Source organism: Cryptomeria japonica, chromosome 6, assembly GCF_030272615.1.
Source record: "Cryptomeria japonica chromosome 6, Sugi_1.0, whole genome shotgun sequence".
NCBI classification, from domain to species: domain Eukaryota; kingdom Viridiplantae; phylum Streptophyta; class Pinopsida; order Cupressales; family Cupressaceae; genus Cryptomeria; species Cryptomeria japonica.
Genome location: NC_081410.1, coordinates 320,697,088 through 320,719,189, shown reverse-complemented (window position 1 = coordinate 320,719,189; position 22,102 = coordinate 320,697,088).

The window sequence follows — 22,102 nt, the reverse complement described above, 5'->3', positions numbered from 1 at the left end:
AATTTGAGAACCATGGAGCTAAATTTCCAATCAAAGGGAAAGAAAGTGGTGTTAAGAGGGATGTCTAATAGTGGTCATGTGTTGTCACCTTAAAACATGTGGAAATGTTGGTTCAACATGATCAATTTAAGGGGAAAGCAAAGTTTATTAATATTTATATTGAATTTTAAATTCTTATTTATAAATCTTAATTAAGCCAACCACTAAACCCTAGATTGACAAACTAATTCAATACAACATCAATAGAGAAATATAATGCATACAAATAAAAATGAAATAAAAAAGATTATACCATTCACACACAAAGTAGGCTTGTCTTCATTGTTCTCCCATCCTCCATGATCTTGTATTTGATATGGTTGTTGTTAGATTTATGTTGCACTTGCACAAGAGCTCATGGAAGAATGGATTTGGTTGTGATGATACAAAGATATGATGCAAAGATAAAAGCTAGAAAGTATGCTCTAAATGCTTGGTTATTTGATATCATGAAATGGGAGGGAGAGAATCCTTTTATAGAGATCCTCTAAGAAACAAATGGCTAAGATTAAGAGGCAACAAGGATAAATGAATGGTCGTGATGGCATAGGTAAATGGGACAAATAGGATAAAAGGGTAGGTAGAGATGAAGGGAGGAGATTAAGAGGTGGAAAGATAAAAGATAAGGATGAATAAGATTAAGACGCTAAATTAAAATGGAGGGCTAAGATTGAGGAGTAGGTATTTAGAAAAATGTGTTGTTGTTTGGATAGGAAGAAAAAGGTAAATGAATTAATTAAATAAATAAAAGTATTTATTTAATTTCGATAAGTGGGACAAGACCATTGAATAAATAATATATATTTATTTAATTAGAAAGAAAAGGATAATGAATTAATTAAATAAATAAATATATTTAATTAATTAATAGAGGAAAGAGCCACATAAATGAGATAAATAAAATATTTATTTAATTTGGGAAAAGAGAGATGGGATTAAATAAATAAAAATATTCATTTAAATAATAGAAGAAAATGTGACATAAATGAAATAAATAAAATATCTATTTAATTTGGAAAAGAGGGATGGGACCATTAAATAAATAGTAAATATTTATTTAATTAGAAAGAAGATGATAACAAATTAATTAAATAAATACAAATATTTATTTAATTAATAAAATACATTAGAATAAAAAAATTAAAAAAGGACAATTTAGGTTTCTACATTTTGCCCCTCTTTGAGACAATGCAGTTTATCGTGTTGTTTCAAAGAATAAAAAATTAACTGATGTGTGTGCTGGAATTTAGAAGGTGATGGTATGCCCCCTCGAGAGATTGGGTGAAAAAGATTAGAAAAAGAGGTCAAACAATCTCTTGATAGAGGATAGGCTAGACAAAGCAACAAAAGACGTGGGCTAAAGTGGCAAAGAATGGACCAAGATTAAGTCACTAAGGGATACAAGAGAGGGCGACAGGGTAGCACAAGCAATTAGGGTTTTCACTCCTATAAATAGGAGCTTGGGGGAAGGATATCCTCATTTACATCCATCACTTTTATTGATCAAGGCATAGAGAAAAGCAAAGAAAAGAGAGAAGAGTAGTTGGCAAGATGGAGAAGTAATTGCACAGGTTTGAACGTGTGTGACAATTTGAGTGGCCAGAGGAATATAGAGAGACAATAAGTACATCCTTCTATTGTCTTGAAAGTGCATTTATTGCATCATTAATAGGGTGGGAAGGCTAGGTAGCCAAAACTGTGACAAGATTAGGTTTTGCTAAAAACGTATGCAGGGTTTGTTAAGGGTGCATGCTTGGCAAAGATAATAGATTTTTAGTGCTAGAGCTGAAAATGTGATAAACAGGTGTAGTTGATAGGGCTAAAGCTACAAATGTGATAAATAGATGTGGTTGATCTAGCTGAAGTTGCAAATGTGGTAAACAAATGTGGTTGATAGGGCTAAAGTTGCAAGTGTGATAAATAGATGTGATTGATAGGGTTGAAGTAGCAAATATGATAAACAAATGTGACCGATAAGGATAAAGCTACAAATGTGATAAATAGATGTAGCTGATAGGGCTAAAGCTACAAATGTGATAAATAGATGTCACTGATAAGGATAACTACTGGATTGATAAAATTAGATAGTTAACCCAATAGGATTAGTTGATTAAGCTGTTGTTGATGCAATGATCGCTATTATTGTAGGTTAATTTAGCATCATTGGTGTAATAAGAGAGATTTTCAAAGACACAGTGGTTGTGACCAGAGCTGTTCGAGACATAGCACCTCATTCTTGATCAGATAGGACTATGGAACTTGACCTTTATGCTCGAGATTAGGGAAAACCTAGGGATGTTATTTACGCTAGCTAAGAGATGGTACACCAAGATCAGTTCTTTTCACTTGTCGATAAGAGATATGTCCTTCATCTTGGAGGATGTTTACAAGATATTATGGGATTAGGGAAAACCTAGGGATGTTATTTACGTTGGCTAAGAGATGGCACACCAAGATCCGTTATTTTCACTTGTCTATAAGAGAGATGTCCTTCATCTTGGAGGATGTTTATAAGATATTGTGGATACCGATCATAGGGGAGCTTATTATTGATGAAAGTGATGCAGATCCTTGAAGCAAGGAAAAAGTTTTGGGAATACTAATGGTTAGTTTTAATCAAAATACACATAAAACATTCAAATAAATATGAAGCAAACTATTATACCTTCACATCTAATCTCTCTTCTTCCTTGGATTGGACCTTCAATGAAGCCAAGGATGCGCTCCTCCTTCACTTGATTGGATTGGTCCTTGATATGGATGTGTAATTCTCTCCACTACACAACAAGATTGCATTGGATTGGATGATTTAGTAATTGATAGATATTTCTTAGATGGGGGATGAATTTTACATTATGATGGCGTGATTGATGGATTGCAAGACTCAAATGAGCAGCATGAGATTGCATGAAAGGTGGATATGGTATCAAATGGACAACATAAGAATATGATGGAAGTGGATGATTTGTGAGGAGAGGAGACTCTAATTTATAGATTGGAGGAGGTAAAAATGGAGGGCCAAGATTGATTTGGGAATGAAGGGTTAGGCTTGAAAGAAAGACTGGGAGAGGATTGAGAGGACAAGGTGTGGTGACCAAGAGATATGCCATTAAGGCATTTCTTGTCTCCATCCCTCAAGGTACATGGGGAAGAGCTCCCAAGTACATTGGGAAGAGAAAAGGGAATTTAAAATTCCTTAAAGAAAGGGGAGAGGAATTAAAAATTCCAAAATAAGAGTATGTGCGGGAAGAATAAATGAGAAAAGGAATTAAAAATTCCTTGGGAAGAGGATGCAAGGGGAGATTCAAAGAATTTGAATTTCCTTGAAAGGATCAATGTGGGTAGAATTTAAGGTTGGAGGATGATATGGGAAAGCAATTTATGACAAAGAGTTAACCCATCCCTAATCAAGGTGATTAGGGATGTGTAAATGATTAAGTGGAGTGATAAGGTGGGTTAATGAGTGATTAGAATGCAACTGGGAAAGTTAGGAGGATGTGACATGAGGAGAGAAAATGAATGGAGGAATATAAAATTGAGTAACAATGATAAGCATGATTATAGAGAAATTAATTAGGCTAAATGATATGATTAGGAAAGGTGATTTGTAGGAATCACACGACTAGCTTAGTTAATTGAAGTTAATTAACTAATAGAGTTTTTTAAAGAAATAATGATTGAGGTGACTTTAGAAGAATATGGAAATAATTAATTTTGTAAATTAATTATAGGACTATAGTGATAAGATTAATTAAATTTGAATTAATTAATCTTAAAATGAAGAGGATCAACACAATTAAATTAATTAATTATGTGGGAGGGCTTAAATTAATTAAATATTAATTTAATTAATTTTAGATGCCTACATTTTGCCCCTGTTTGATATAGCATCATGAAGTGATGTTATATCAAAGAATAATAAAACATAGTGGATGGAAAGGATAAGGACTAGTAGCATGGTGCCCCAATCATAGGTGAGATGAGGCAGGATGATGACAAGGTAGTGGTATTCCCTCTTGAGAGGACATGGAGGTTCCAAGAACACCGGTGTTCTCTCAAAATGAATTAGAGGACTAGAGGATTGAGGATGAAAGGATGTAAAAAGGGTAAGAATGATGAAGGGGGAATGAATGAATTGGATTCTCTGAGATAAATGGATTAAATGAGATGAATGAACAAAATTAAGTAAGAGAGTGGTATTTCTTGTTGTGTAGATGTGGAGAGTGTCGGAACCCTAAATTTAGGGTCTCCTAAATGAGATAATTTAGTGAACACCCCCAAAAATGCACACATGAATCCTAATCCTGATGGGAAATTTGACCTTGCAATTATGCTCACCATCCATAAATAAGCATGATCATCCATATTGAGCTTCCCAGAATCAAATTTGATACTTTTGTCAAATAGCGAAATCTAGGTGCATACTAGTTCGAGTCACAAAACTATTCCAAGTAGCCACTTTTGAGAGTTAATAACTTGGTCCCTATAAGTACTCACTCTAATCCAATTGTTCCCCTCAATTTTCTATATGAAAATGAACTCCCGTGTCAATTTTTAGAGACCCATGACCTCGTTTCCTATTTTTCCCAGGTCAATTCCATTTGTGATTTATTCATTTTATTACTTACACATTGCAAGATCTACCAAAGTGGATTTCTCTTGAAATTATTACTTCATACTTGGATTACAATTAGACCAAACCAATTGATCCACATAATTGTTTATATCACAATAAACCACAGTGCAAGGTTTTGGAACCCTACCAATCCATTTGATAATTTTCTTGAGCTTAAACCAAATACAATCTATGCATATCTGAAACTTGCACAAGGGTAAACTCAATTATGAAGCCCACTTTGAAAATTAATACTTTTCAGCTCAGAGTGAATCCCTCAGAGCCATTAGTTGTATTGTAATATCGGGTTAAATGTTTACATGATTGCCAACTGTCACAACCTCATTATATGATTGGGTCAATTTTCAGGATTGATTCCGAATGCGAGAAGTCAAGATCAAACATTATTACAAATAGTCAAAAAATGCACAAATTGAACAATGTTTAAAATTTGTAATCACGAACTCATTCCAAATTATTCTTGTCATCAGTTCAAGTGGGTTTATTGGCGAAATACATCAGAACAAGGTATGGAGTGTTAATTCAAGAAGAACAATTTATTTGATCATCAGATAAGGTTAGTACTGTTACAAGTTCATTAATGAAAGACATCTTCTTTATGAAAGTTGATAATTCAAATTAATATATTTGATATTATTGAAACCAAATGTTTACTATATGTGGGGATAAATGCTGCTCCCATAAGGGTAGAGCCCAACATATGGTTTTAAAATGGGACCGACTTTCATTTGTGCAAACCCATAATGGCTTGTTATTCGATTTCCAATAATAATATTTCAAATGACCACATTATATGTTTGAAGAGGAATACCACTCAAGAAAAATCAAAATTTAAATCAATAAAAAATGGTTTTAATTAATCATTATGGAGCATTATAAGAAATGATCTTATATATATAAACTATATATGTGATGGTAAAATGAAAACCATTACGTTGGTTAATATGAGCCAAAGTGGTGGACCCCGCAAAGAGAAGAGTTTTCTCAATTGTGTTATCGGCAAAACAAGGCTAATCTACATAGCAAAAAATAGCTTCTCTGAAAATGCAAAGTTATACCAAAAAAATGAAGGAACCCTATTTAGGGCATATGGCAGATGAGTATGCAGAAAGACTGGGAGATGTGTATGGAAGCACAAATAACTTCGCAGAAGCCGAATACCATGACTTTCATTAATATCCTCTTAGCCATGCAAAAATAGGGAATGGTTGGCATCCACAAAACTAGGAGATCTATGTGAAGTTGGTGAAATTGACCCGGCCAATGAAGGCAACACGATATGTCTAGATTCAAGACATCAAGTTAATATGGTGAAATAGAAGTTTTTTTCAGGCATTAGAATAACAAGTGCCCTGCCAGAGATGCATACAAAGTAAAAAGGTTCAAAATGGCATATGAACAATTTGACGAGCCGTTTCCAAGAGATGTAATATCGTCGCATTACATTATTCCAAGCGATGCACAAAATAAATTATTTTGAGGATTGCAAATGATAAGCAAACATGAATGAATATTGTTTATGAGATAACATTTTTGTTTTAAATATGTTGCTCCAACAATGACCACATTCTCAATGACATCGAAGAAAGCTTTGTGTAAATCTTTAGTGCACACCCATGGTATTGGCACTTGCCCGTAGTAATAAAATTGGCAGCAGGCACACAAAATATGGAAGCATAGGACCAGTGCATTAATAGTTTTACAAGCTGCCTCAAGGAGGTATTATTTTATGGTGCGATGTGATTACAGGATATGTACGAAATGGGCTTGTCAAACATGAATAGAAGTTATCAAGCAAATGCAATTAGCAGGTGCAAAGCCATGATCCTCAAACCATGATCACCATTTTTACACTAAATGTGAAAGCTTTGAAATAGTTTATAGTTTAAAGCGTTAAATAGAAGAATTACGTCAAAGGTTGCAACCACACTGCAGAATATTCACAAAGCAAATTTAGAGAGAACGCGATGGAAACTACTAAGCAAATGCAACCAACAACATTCAAATTAAAGTTTACACTCAACATTTTTTAAATTGGATTCAAATCTGTCCCAGAACTATTTTAAATCACGTCCAAAATATTTCAGGCCAATTTTGGGGTCATGCACAAGCCAAATATTGTTGTTTTTGTGCCTAAAAAGTTGCCAGCATGATTGTCCATGAGTTAGTGATCATTTTTGGAATGCCAGAAGGCTGGAAAATGACCTAAATATGTTAATCACGACCTGCACTATTGTACAATAGCTCAATGCACATTGCTAATGTTAGACAATGAATTAGTTCATCCAATTTCTTCTCATCCAAGGCACATAAACTTTGGGGCATTACGAAACTTAAACGTAGCAAATGAAGTAAAGTAAAATGTTTCCAGGCAAGAGGTGGGCAAGAATAAGGAGAAGGGTAATTGTTTTACCTAAAAGGTGAATAACTGAATGAAGATGAGGCTTAACTACAAGATGAAAGATTTTGGCAGAGAAGTTAAAAGGGTGAATGATATTATATGGTGAGTGTAGAAATTTCATAAAAACTGAGATAGAGTGTAGAAATAACTTAATTGGTGAAAACCTCAAGAAAATAAACTATTTGGCAGAGGATATTGATTAAACATATATATTACCAAGAGTGATATGTATACTAGGATTAATTTATCAAGGTAAAACATTTGATATAAATCTAAAAATATCGAGTAAAATATTGTTACCCAGTGTAAAGTGTTTTCCATAGTTAAGGAGTACGAAAGAAGAATTATGTTCTCCTAGGTAAAGATGTCTTCTAGAATGTTTGGGAGAATTAACCTCTAAATTGGTGAGATGATTCAATGAGATTATGAAGGCCAACATCAAGTAAAAGCATTATTTTTAAGGAATAAAAAATGTGGCGAGTTAAATAAGTTCATAATTACAAGTGAAAGAATATGAGGGAGATATTTTACCAAAGGGTCTTGTTTCACTTATAAGAGTAAAATGCAAAGTTAAACGGGATTTTATTCTTACTTGTACTATTCCACAAAAGAAATGGATGGTAGAAAGTTTTATTCATAGGTGAGGAATTTTTACATAAATGCCGTATGAGTGAATATAAGAATACAAATGTGAAATGTTGGCCGAAGAGGAGTGATAGTCATTACCAAAGATTAATATATTATGAAATACTTTAGTCATAAAGTATTATTCGCAAAAAAAAAAATACAAATTAAAAGAGTGATTAAAGAAGTATCCAAATCTTGGAGCCAATTTCCGTAAAAAATATAAGCACAAGGATTGCCAGTGCAGGAAGACTGTTATTATTTTGAAGTCTAAAGATTAAAGTGATTAAAATTAAATATTTTAATCATGGTTAATTAAATGTAGAGTTGCACTGAACAAAGTGAAGGGTCATAACCCTAAAAAATGTAATGTATATGTGTGAAATCAAGACCAAAGAGAAAGAAGAGATAAAAGAAATATAATTTAAACTCTGGATAATACTGTACTATTTTGAACCTTTAATACAATCAGTTGTTTTCCTTCACATATGTGCTGTGAGTTATTTCATTTTTTATAGGCAGTTGCTTGTGATATTATCTCTGAGAAGATAAGATTACTTGTATTCTTGCAGTGAAGTTTATGTTCTTATGTTATAAATCTGAATCAAAAGATCTACTAGTGAATTGTCATTGTTCCTTGCAACTCTTTCTTGAATGGTCCCTTAAGGTTAGGGTTAAATTCATTCAGGCTGTCTATAACATAAACATCTGACACATTTCTTTTAAGAAACAGTAATTGATAGATTTACCAAAGGGGCAAGTTTAAGAATTGTCTTATAAATCATACATTAAGTCCTAGAAGAATATAAGACTTTGTAGCCCAAATAATAGGGAAGACACTGGTCATTTACAAATCACAATCTTTTAATTACCTTTACATTAAAGCAATAGGACTAGCTGAGTAGGACACATAAAACCAATTAGTAATAGTATACATACTTATAAATTTCAAGTACAAAGATTGAATAGCTTTCACAACAACAATCTTGAACTCATCTAAATGCCACCTATCCTAGGAACCTATGCCATTCTAAGGTAGGAAATAATTTAGATCAAGATGCTCAATCTGCTATAAAAAGAATTAGTCATCGAAAGCCACTAGTGAATAGGTTTACCCGCCTAGGTCTTGTAGAGCCTAAAGTGAGGGAGTTAGTAACCAAATAGGTTCACTCTATAAGTTGGCCAAGTCAAATTGGAGAGTTTGATAATAGGAGTTGGCATCTCCTTAGAACCTATCCAATCTATTGATTTGAGATCCAATAGAGAGAAAACCTAGTTTTGATATTGCCACAGATTATCCACACCACTGATTATAGGAATCAGGATGATGTGAATATCCGAGGTGTGGACTAGACTCTCAAATAATAGGCTATCTCTATGCACACTAGTTCCCAAACATCGATGATGGTGTAGGTGCAAGATAGTTGGATCATACAAGAGAAACCATCAAACATGCCATACCACAAAAAATATGCCCTATTATACACCAAGCAAGACATACCAAGATATAGAATGATCAAGGCAACCTTGTATAGGTATAGTCCCGGGACACAAGATAAAAATCAAAGTGAATATCAATAATGCAAATGACAAGCACATGGCCAATTGATATCTCTTGCCAAGAGTAGGACATGGAGCTGGATAGACTGTTGAAAATGGAAAGGATACATCTTGATGGGTAGGTGATGGATTTGGATAAAGTGCTAGACATGGAAAGGATGCATCCTGATGGGAAGGGTTTGGATAGATTGATAGATGAAAAAAGATAGGCTGGTTGTGTAGGGTCTGCAGATGGGAGGATTTCTACTTGGATTTTATTAGCATAGTATGGATGGGTGTTTGGATAACACGCAAGTCAATATAAGCTTAGATAGATGGGAAAATCTTAGTGTAATGGGGATCACATATGGAAGGAGGATAAATGATTGGATTGTTGGAATCAAGGAACACTGAGAGGGGGGGTGAATTAGTGTTCTGCAACTTTTGATCTTATTAATTTGTCCTTTAATCCACTCAATGCAAATGAAGAAAAGTAAAGTGTAGAAACACAAAGCAAAGATCAACAACACCATAACACCAATATTTTTATGTGGAAAACCCGGTTAAGGGAAAAGCCACTGTGGGATCCTACCCACAGTAAAATGATAATCTATTAAAAGTATGTGTAAAAGTTACATACGAATGTACATACATTTAGGCACACTGCCTTACAAAAGAGTTACAAAGGTAACATACATGAAAATTAACTATGAAATAACATATGCAAATGACTGGAATAGTTCTGGTTAAGCATAAAATACTGTATCTTACTTAACTCTATAGAACTATTCTATTTTGATATTTTGCATCATATCTGAACTCAAATCTTCATCATGCACACATGAAACTGTACACAATCACTCATACATGATTCTCACACAACTATCGATCTACAAAATGATTAAATAAACCCATCTTATATATTCACATCACCAATTTAGGTCACCATCATGTTGGCTTCAAGAACATATCACAAAAGATAAAATGTGTACACAAGTTGGCTCAATCCGATCCAAAACAACCATGCAGATTAAAACAAAATGTCCACACTTTCCACATGTTGGCTCATCAACCTCAAACACATAAACACTCACCAAAATTGATCTGCAAGATCCACATAATGCATTTACACACGTTACCACTGATAACGACTGTCTTTACCAAAAACCAATCTACCGGATCTTACCAACAAACACAAAACTTAAAACCGAAGGCCACAAACTTGGAATAAGATAAATTGCATATCCACAATATATCTCCCAGATTTGACAAAATACTCAACCAAAATAATCCCACAACCAAAATACTATACACTCCATCGGATACCCTGTTCTACTCATCGAACCTCACCAATACTTGATCAATCTTCAATCAATCTTCAAAAAAGATGAAAACATGAACTATGGATGCCAAATTTGATATGAGTTTCCATCAATGACAACATCTCAACATACATTCAATGTCTCTTTCCAACATGGATAAGATGGGATGGGGAGTATGATTAGATAGGATGGGGTTGGATGAAAAATAAAGGATGAATGGATTGGGAATATTGACTAAGGAGAACAAAGGGTTGGTAAAAGGATGGAATGGATGGAGAGATTGCTTGGATAGGAGATGAAGGGATTAAGGAGATGTATAGTGATAGGATATGGAGGATTAAAGGATGACATATAGGTGGAATAGGGATCCAAGAACTATGTCACAAAGAAGTGTTATGCCTCACATGAGAGGTAGTGAAATTAAGGATGGAATGATGGTGGATAAAGATGTATGAGATGGAAGGAGAATGAGACATGGGTTGATGAGGAATTGAGGCTTGCATTTTCCAAAGCATGGATGGATATTATTATGCCTCTGTCTTGATCAAGACCGACGATAGGAATGGAGGATGGATTTGGATAGGATGAGGGATATGAGATGGAGGATATGGATATAATAGTCAAGATCAAAGGTATGAAAGGAGGATGGATGTAGATATGATGTAAATAGAAGCTAAGGAATATGGAAGATGTGGATGGCATAGATGAAGCTTTCCCCAAAGTGTAGAGTGCAAGAGGATGAGGGGATTACACATGATTATTGTTTACCAAGTTTTCATCATGGTACTTACACAAGGCACCACAGGAATTGGTATTCACCATTGGATGGATTTTTTTCTCTTTACTTTTTTTTTTTTTCATTTTTTCATTTTTTGGAATAATTTGGATGGATAAGGATGAGGATAGAAAGCTTGGGTTCTCAAAGGTTCCTCATAAAAATAATTGTTATGGAAAAATATCATGAAGATATAAAGTTTGTTTGAATAGAAATAGACTCAATAAACTCCATTATACCTTCATAAGCCTTCTCTTTCTCCTCAGATTGGACCTTTGATGAAGCCAAGGATGCGCTCCTCCTTTGCTTGATTGGATTGGTCCTTGATTGGGACAAGATTTATTTGGATTTGGATGACACCTTGATCCTTAGATTAGGATTAGGTGAGGTGTAGGGATTAATGATAAAAACCCTGAAGGAAGGCAACAACAAAGCTAGGCTAAATTCAGATATTTGGATTAAGTATTCCCCTACTTAGGATAGGCTAAGTTCTTAAGCAAGAATAGACAAGGATTAGGGTTTTGATAAACCCAAATGATTTAGATCAATTAAGCAAGGTACTTGGGATAGATTCTTTCCCAAGCACAAGGCTAATTGGGGATTGACAAATGATAAAGATCTAAATCAGACTCCACAAAGTGTTGACCTTGGATTAGGAGATTGATTGATTGGATTAAGGTTGTTTATTGGATTGATGTGTTAAGTCCTTAAGGATGGAATGAAAATGATTATGGGAGAATGGATTGATTATAGGCCGAAGAATGGAAAGGTTACCCAAGGCTAGATTTGATGGTTGGCTAGAGATATCAGTTGGGGATTGATAATCATTTGGATGGATGAAAATTGTTTGGGGATTTGACTCAGGTGGAGATGGTGAAACAAAGGTGGAGACAATGAAACCCAGTTTGACTATGACAAGGTAAAATTTGATGGATATTTTGTCAAAAATTTGGTCAAATTTGGAAAAGTTGGACTTGTTTGTCTTGGCAAGAATATCAAACAATGAATACATATTGGCAAAGATAATGCTTAAAGAAAGTGTGAAAGAGGGGGGCCAAGATTAGCCCAACAAAATTACTAGTTTTGCACAAATGAAGACACACATTAGACATACAACTTAGGCTAAAAATTGGAAACCATTCAATGGGGCCTCACACACATAGTGATACCTCAAACAAGTCTATAGATAGAGATTCTGGTAGCATTGGATCCACTCCACGATACTCACTTCTCGAGCATACTAGATTCTCTTACCCCAAAGATCCAAAGATCTTTTAACTGAGGTTTTCCCATCTCATCTTGAGTGGGTACATGAGAGGTTACTTTGGGGTACGCTCCACACTCCCTGCACCATCAAATGTGGGATTTGGGATACTAAAACAAGGTTCTTAGTAAATTTTTGATGGGTCCAGTCCAACAACAAATCTACTAAGCAAGCCACTTAAGGCTCTAACTAAGCTTATCGGTGCAACAAATGCCTCTACATACATCAAATTCACTCAAGAATCTGATCATTTGACTAGGTTTATTGTATAGCGGCTCAAAAGACAACGCTCAAGATCACATCGGGAGAGACGATATCCTTGACGTGTCCCGATTTTGAATTACTTGCTTGGGGTGATGAGCCCCCCAAGAGACAATCCTCTACAAAAATAAGAAATTAGGTGTTAATCACTTTTTTCTTACACCCAAGATCCACGAAGGTGAGGAGAGAGGATATTAAGCGTAATGATGGGTCCACCTTACATGCATGCAAGTGCACAAGACATGAAAAAATAATTGTTCTTTTTAACTCCAAACATATATTTTGTAATCTAAATGCAACGAAAATAAACTGTCTAGTGGAAATTTTTTGTCTTCGACAAGTGTGCTGCAATAAAAATAGTTACTAGTTTGATAAAAGGTCTCGAACTCATGAAAACAACCTACAAAAACTTAAAAAAAATTTAATCACCAAAACCCTAGCTGTTCCAGAGTAGACCTTGAAACATAGGCGCTGACACATAATGTCTTCGCAGACGCTAAACATTTGCACAATCACTGAAATAAGGCCTGAGACTAAGAAAATAATAAAAAGTAGCAAGAAAAAATTCAAATTTCAAAATTTTAAATCTGGAGCAAAAACTTTCACCTGCAAAGACGCTGGAATAGAGCACAGACGTTGAAACAGGGTGCTGCAGAATAAAGTTTATGTGCAAAAATTTGAAATTTAAAAATTTGAATTCAGGTGGGAAATAGGCTCGACAGAGACATCGAGCCACAACATAGATGCTAAATGTCTACGTAGATGCCGAAGACTAATTCCCTTAAATAATAACTAATTAGCTTAAAAATATATGCCTCCTGCTAAAATCCGAGTGATATTAAAACATCAAACACTTAACTTAATTGTTTTTGCAATTTTTAGTTAATATTATAATATTTTTGTGCTTTTTAAATGAGTTAACAACAAAATAAAACCAAAAACTGATTAGAAAATCACATAAGGTGGAGACGCTGATTTAAAACGTAGACGTTGAAGCGTCAACCTGCAAAAAGAAACAAGGTGGGAAAATTTAAACACAGACGTTGATTGGGCTATGCATAGATGTCGAAGCAGGGATACAAAGATGTTGAAATGTAGTTAGAGACATTGAATTGAAAACCTGCAAGCAAAATCATTCAAAATTCCAACAAATCATTAGTAGCTAGGGACGTGGGTCCCACTGGGCATGCCAAAATGAAGCAAGGGAAAAGTTTTGGGAATACTAATGGTTAGTTTTAATTAAAATACACATAAAAAATTCAAATAAACATGAAGGAAACCTTTATACCTTCACATGTAGTCTCTCTTGTTCCTCGAATTGGACCTTCGGTAAAGCCAAGGATGCGCCCCCCCTTCGCTTGATTGGATTGGTCTTTGATATGGATGTGGAATGCTCTCCACTACACAACCAGATTGTATTGGATTAGATGATTGAGTAATGGATAGATATTTATTATATGGGGGATGAGTTTGACATTATGATGGTGTGATTGATGGGTTGCAAGACTCAAATGAGCAACATGCGATTGCATGAAAGATGGATATGGGATCAAATGGACAACATAAGAATATGATGGAAGTGGATGATTTGTGACTAGAGGAGACTCCAATAAATAGATTTGAGAAGGCCAAAATGGAGGGCCAAGATTGATTTGGGAATGAAGGATTAGGATTGAAATAAAGATTGGGAGAGGATTGAGAGGACAAGGTGTGGAGACCAAGAGATATGCCATAAAGGCATTTCTTGTCTCCAACCCTCAAGGTACATGGGGAAGAGCTCCCAAGTACATTGGGAAGAGAACAAGGAATTTGAAATTACTTGGAGAAAGGGAGAGGAATTAAAAATTTCAAAATAAGAGGATGTGTGGGAAGACTAAATGAAAAAAGGAATTAAAAATTCCTTGGGAAGAGGATGCAAGGGGAATTTCAAAGAATTTGAATTTACTTGAAAGGATCAATGTGGGTAGCATTTAAGGTTGGAGGATGAGATGGGAAAGCCATTTATGGAAAAGAGTTGACCCATCCCTAATCAAGGTGATTAGGGATGTGCAAATGATTAAGTGGAGTGATTAGGTGGGTTAATGAGTGATTAGAATGCAAGTGGGAAAGCTAGGAGGATATGACATGAGGAGAGAGAATGAGTGGAGGAATATAAAATTGAGGAACTGATAGTCCTAAAAATGATTGTGCAAAAATCTTCATGCCTTAGTCAAAATATTGGTCATTATGGATTAATTTTGCCCTCTGTTTAGGGTTCGGGGTTTAGGGTTTATGCGTTTTGTTTAAGTCTTTTATAAAAAACCCTAAGCTTGTTATATTCCTTCATTACCTTTTTCCACTTAGGCTAAGGGTTAGCTTATCATCGAGGGGGCCATGTTATTTTCCTAGAAATTAATTCTTTTGTCGACCCCTTATATTTTCCTAAGCCTGCACGTAAAATCTCCCTATAGTCGAGTCCCCTTTTAATATTTATGCAAGTGCATTAATTTTTCCTAATTCTAAACTTAAATACTTTGTCGATGACTTTATGTTAACAAGCAAGCAGATCCAGCGATCTGCACAGCACCACGGTTGAAAGTGCAAAGAAGGTCATGGACCGCAATATCACAAGATGATGCCACATGTCCTCGACAAGGAGGTTGAGCTGACGGTTTGAATTTTCAAACTTTTGATGTTACTGGTTCCCAATGGGTAAAGACTGAAGTAATAATGGTTCCATCAATTTGCACATGCTTTAATGGATGATGATGTTTTAATCTAGGTGAAAAGGTGCTCGACGTTTAAATTACAAAGGTTGACGGGTACTGTGGCCATAAGGTAAAGTGCAAACAGATCCAATGACCCTCATAACCCCATGAAGGAAGATGCAAGAAGGTTATGGAATGCGACATCACAAGATGGTGCCACGTGTCCTGGGCTGATCGAGAAGACCAACGATGGGGCCGCTGACAATGTTAGGCTAGAAGATGACATGGCATTGCTACGTCATATATTTTGTTGGGTCCACACACCACGATGGAAGGTAAATATCGGATTGACCATTGGTGATCGTTTGATTCACCAGGCTGGGTAAGATCTATGACAGAGTTTTAAACCAAAATTAAAAAGGCAATTGAAGTTATTGTTTGTCACCCACACATGAAAGTTAGAACAGATAGAATGCAGACTTGTTGACATGGAACAAATAGCGACAAGCCAGGACACTTGGATGCCGACTCATTCCTGAGGGACTAGTTTGAAGGTTTCTAGTGAGTCGAGGTTGATTAGACAAGAAAAGATGACTATTTCAGAGGCATAAGTGGATTTGGATAACTTCAGAGTTAGAAATGAGAGAGCACACACTTCTCTATAAAATCAAAGGTTGCTCGTTGTCAAGGATTCTGAAGTAGAAATTGTACAATCAAGGAAGAATAAGATCAGAAAAAAATCATTCACATAAGATGAGCCTTAACAGGAGGTAGTGGATTGATAGCTTTGATGTGACAGTGTCCTGGATTTGATAGGCATGACTTCTAGAGTCCATAGCTGGCGGGGTGAGTAGAAAGCACCATAATGATGATTTTTGACATGAATGAGCACCACCATTTGAATTGAATTTCGATTATAAATATAGTGGGGTAGTAATTCAGTGGGTAGAAAAGAACACAAACCTTTTCATTTTCTAAGAGTGGTTTTTCATCAGCGAATAAGATGATGTTTGAGCAGTATCGTGTATGGAGTTGTTCTGTGCTCTATGATACTTGATGGATGTTATTTCTCTTGTGTGAGTTTGATTATTGTTAGAGGGGTTGTGAAAGTGTGAAGGATTGTCAGAGGGGGCGTGAAAGCCTTTTCTTATAAAAAAAAAATCCACTCATGATACATCTTCTACTTCTACTCTGCCATTGGCTGGTAGGGGGTTTGAGGAAGGAGCCCACAGGGGAATGAAAGAAGGATTTGTTTTATTGGGGAGCGGAAGCCAGTCGTCTTTGAGATGACATGGAAGCTGCGACCCCTTCCCAACATATTATGTTTCCCTAAAAGCTCCTCCTTCCACTTTCTCTGATCCTGGGCATAAAGGCTAGAGGTCTTCCTCTAGTTTGGGGGTGACTTTACTTCTTGCCAGTATCTAGTTTCCCTTCCTGGAAGGGAAACATTTTGTAGGGAAAAATGTAGCATCTCACACTCCATTTGAAGGCATCGGGGTGATAATGGCATAGCTAAAGCACTTTTGTTTCTACCAATTTTCAGTTATAAATTATGATTCTATTTTATCATGGGTGCCAGCGTATGGTTAGTTTTAGGAAGTTTTAAGGAATATTTTTGTAACTGAATTGCATATGGCCTCTTAGGCTTAATTGCTGATATTAATCCTTCTGATGACATGTGTCTCTCTTGGCCCACAACTTGTTTATATAGAAGGGATTTCAAAGCCTTGAGACAGGGTTCCGAATTCTGGTTCCTTTGGGGTTCCTTTTCTGGTTCTGGTAGTGGGTCTAGGTGAAATAAGAAAGCTATAAAGTAACTTACAAAGCAATGAAAAACATTTAGTGTCAAGCTATGTGCAAGTTCTTGAAGGAGTTATATGTAAATTGTTTTGTGACAGAAGTAGTAAATTTATTCAATAGAAATACAATTATGATCTTTTTCTCTCCAGTGTATAATTCTATCATATTTTGAATGAATAGAATCAAGGGTTTTTTCATTCATTGCATTGTTATGATGTATGTAATTTTTCATTTCATTCTTTGATCTGAGGGGTCGATTAAATGCTTGAGTGGAATTTCAGAGTGGTAGGGCTTAAGCAAAGATTTCAATAAGTAGTTTGGGTTGGGATTGTAGATGAGATATATTGTAAGGCAATATTATCTTAGATCCTATGCTATTAGATAAAATTATGTCATATTTTCATTTTACATCTTGTAAATTCAGGTACCTAATAGAGTAAGACACTGATCACAACTTGTAACTATCTTTAATGTCAGTTTTGTGTTCAAATTCATTGACAAATTTCTATAATTTGCTGAATATCAGAATACCTTTCATTTCATGTCTGTTATTGTGTATTCTACCCATTTTGATGCTCCAATTAGGTTGATGATCATTGAAGGATTTGCCATCCTTGAACATTCTCCCTATTGTTGAGCCTACAAATGAAATCATCTGCCTTGTTTTAGTGAATCTTTGAGTATGGTGCAGAGATCATAAAATTCACTAAGGGATCATCCTCTTGGGTTATACAGAGCCTGAAGCATAGAAGGATTTGCAGAATCCTTGTTAGTTGGTCCAAGTTCTTGAGGATTTTAATAGTTGGAGTTGGGTTCTCCATAGATATTTGAAGAATCAACTTGGTTTCCGCTTCTTGCAGTGTAAACCCATTTGGGAACCAACAGGAATAATGATAAGCATGATTATAGAGGAATTAATCAGGCTAAATGATAGGTTTAGGAAAGGTGATAATTAATCTAGTGATCATGCCCCATCCCGACCACTATATTACATAGACATCCTTGAGAAGAATAGTAAGCATGCCACAAATTGATCAAATCAAAGAAAACAAAAGATCTAAACTAACAGTCTCAATGTAATCCTCATGCCATAGATATTTTTTAGCATAGTTTAGATTTTGATTTGGTTAGATTTTTATAATATCCTAATAAAGAATAGACAGTTCTAAGGAAAAAGGATCAACAATGATGCTAGGATCGTAGTATAATTGAAGGATTTATTTGGTTGAAGCTTAATGATGCATACATCCACCTAAAACTATCTCACTCCATGAAATGAATGCTTTAATTTAAAGAATGATGTAAAGTTTATTGTGGATTGGTGATGCAAATGAAACCTTTTTGTAGATCATGAGTATAAGAAAGAAGGCATTAAAGTGATGTTCCTTGTAGTACCCCTACCCTAATCAATTTCTAATCTCGATTTAATCTTGGTCAGTTTATCTTAATATAATGTTATAGTCAGATGTTTGATTTAATGCATCGCTGTTGATGTGGTTTTCACACTAGTTGTATGCAAGTTGTTTAGTGTTCCTATTTCATGGTATTAATATCAGGCTAACGCTTTCATTAAGTTTATATATGTATGCATGTATGACTCTTGGTTGTAGGAGATTTGAGGTACAACGCCGCATGAGTGCGAGGTTCGTCTTCACCTGGATTTGCAGGTTTGAGTGTACCTCTTTAATCCTTAGAGTTGGATTAGGTGGTCGTAGGACCCTAGTTGACCATAGTCATGCTCAAGTGAGCATCGTCAGTCGTCGTCGGTATCCCCTTTTTGTTGGGTTTGCGAGTCGTCTGTCTGGTTGACTTTCTTGGTTTGCGTGCTTGGTGTGTATGGTTAAATTGGCTAATTAGTCCTTAGTAATTAATTTGATTATATATGTGTTTGTGCATTAAAGATTAATGGACTAAATTAATCGGGATTTCGTTATGCGATTATCGTTGATATTGGATTGCTCGTCTTAAATTGGGAGTAAGTTCAATTAAATGGTTGATTTTGAATATTAAATGCATTTTGTATATGCTATTGAAAAAGAAAGATTTAAATTTAATTGCAATAGAATTAATTTAATCTTTTGGCATTTTTCAAATAGAAAGGTTAAATTTCAGCTGAGTAAGAAAATCAATTTTAAATGGGAAAAGCAATTCAATTTATTGATATAGTTGGAAAATAGTAATTTTTGGGAATTATTTTAAAAAAAATTTTAATTCCAAAAATGAAATTTTGGTCAACTCTTCCTTATAACCTAGACTTTTGAAAATTTTGGGGATGGAATTTTTTTGGAGAAAAATAAAATTTTGGAAAAAATATTTGGGAGGAAATTTGGGGGTTTTGGGAGGAAGAAGGTTTTTGGAGCTTGCAGGTTGGGCTCTCCTTCAAATTTCTTCCAAGAATGCATATGGAGGTAGGAATTACCTTCTTTGTCTTCCTTGTTGCCATGGAAATGGTCTGTTGGTTGAATGAAAAATGCTTGTTGTTAAAAATCCAATCTTTTTAAATTGATTTCAGATTTAATTTTGGATTTGTGGGTTTAGAACTATGCTTATTGGCTTGTGTTCTTCAAGAAATTTATATGGTGGAATCATTGTGATGAAAATGGTTCTTTTTTGGCCCAATATGGGTTTTACTGGAAATTTATTTGAGGTTTTTGTTATTCCTCAATTCATTTTGGGTGTTTGAAACCCATTTGTGTTGGAAGGAAGTATCCCCATCAAAGAAATAAAATTAAAAGGAAACCAAAACACATTTCCTTTAAACCTATTTTGTGGCAAATGGAAAATATGAAATTTTGAACCATTTCATTTTATTATTTCGAAATTAAAATCGAGTTTTTTAATCAAAAAAAAAAATATTGGTTTGGGGTTTGGAGGGCGGGGAGCGGAGCTCCACCTGCCTCCTCCTTCCCCCCCGCTCGCGTAGGCCGCAGCTCACTGCGACCCTCGCGGTGGCTGTAGTCTCTGCGTCTCCGCCGCGGTGGCCGCAGGGAGTGGCGTTCCCCGCGATGGCCGCAGGGCGCTGCGCTTCCCCGCGTGGGAGCCGCAGGTCCTGCGCCCATCGCGGCGGCATCGCTGCGGCTAGGGCACAGGCTCGGTTCCCCACGTGCCCTTTGCTATTTAGTTTTTTTAAAATGTTTTTTTTTATGTATTTTTTTATTTCAAAAAATATATATATATATATATATATATATAATATTTTAATATCATTTAATGTTTAATATTTTAATTAAGTTTTTTGATTATTAATAAATATTGGCATTTAATTAAAGAAATTCAAGTATGATTTGTTATTAATTTATTGTATAATGTTTAAAAAATACAATAGTTAATATTCAAAACTCATCTTATTTTAATGCATATTTTGGTAATTAAATACTTAATTTGTCACTTTTGTATTAATTATTAATTTGTCATATTTAATTAATCGTGGATTATTAAATATATTCATTAATTAATAGTTAATTTTAGTAATTTTCTTTATATGCTCAAGGAAACAATCTGTTAATTTGGGAATGGATTTTCTTTATTTGGCTTCCCTAAATATGTATATTTCCTTGATCTGTATAGGGTAAATTGGTTCTGGAAAAGACAAATGTGTAGGATTTACTTTGAACCAGTACGTCAATGATGTTTTAATTGAAGATTAAATATCTTATTTAATTGGTTAATGGTTGTCTGAGTATATTCTTGTGAAATTGGTTAAAGAACTCATTATGGCGTATTTATGTATGTTCGATGCAATGAACATCAGTGAGTTAGAAAACCAAGAACAACCTATACCTAGATGAGGTAGATAACTGCAATCTAATATAGATCAATTTAGAAAACTTGATTGACTTTTAACGTTTAGATCAATTCGGAAAAGATTGTATCTACTGAATATTACCTATGCGAGTTTAATTTTTGTATTCGCTTTTGCTTATGTAATGGGAAGTTGTGCTATGTTTGATAGGACCCTGTCGTATGGATTGATTTGGGGTACCTGTTTTAGTCCTCAGTTCCGAGTTGACTATTGTTTTGTGGTAGTGTCATATTTGGTCATATCCTTTGTGTGGGTGTCGAATGATGATTCATGTTTGACCATGGTTGGTCAGGTCTCTGGTTAGAGTACTATTAGTAAGTGTACCTCTTTTGAGTCATGTTTGACCAAATGGATGTTCCCTCCTTTTAAAACTCCGTTCGTCTGACCATGTCTATTCCTTGGTTTTTGAGTTCGTCTAAGTATAGTCTAGTGTCGTATGGGAAAGTGGCTTTCGATTAGGGGCCGCGCCCAAAGTGGTTGCTAGGTAACCCATCGGAAGTGAGTCTAATAGGTGATAACCTAACAATAGATTAGAATGTAATCTCTAAGTAAGATAATGTGCCTCACACATGGGATGAGTGCTAACATAGACCCGACATGCTGTGAGAAGGCTTGAAATGGCAAACCATCATCCTTGTCTTCACGAGAGGATGTGTGGGTCCACATGAAGCTTGGATGGATCAGAGGCTCGGATTAGGTTGCCAGGGTAACCCAATGTATGGGGCCGAGACCTATGAAGACCTGCCATGGTAACCATACCAGGTTGTGTGATGACACTTGTCCCTACATTCGCTAGTGTGTTGTCGTTTTGTCCTGTTAGGAGCACTTTTGTGGGTCACCCTATTGTCTTTACCCTTGTGAGTACTTGGTTTCATGTTGGACCTTGGGTGGTGATGACTCAGTTTTGTGGATGCTCCAATAGACCTTTGTATTAGCTTTGATTATGTTCAGC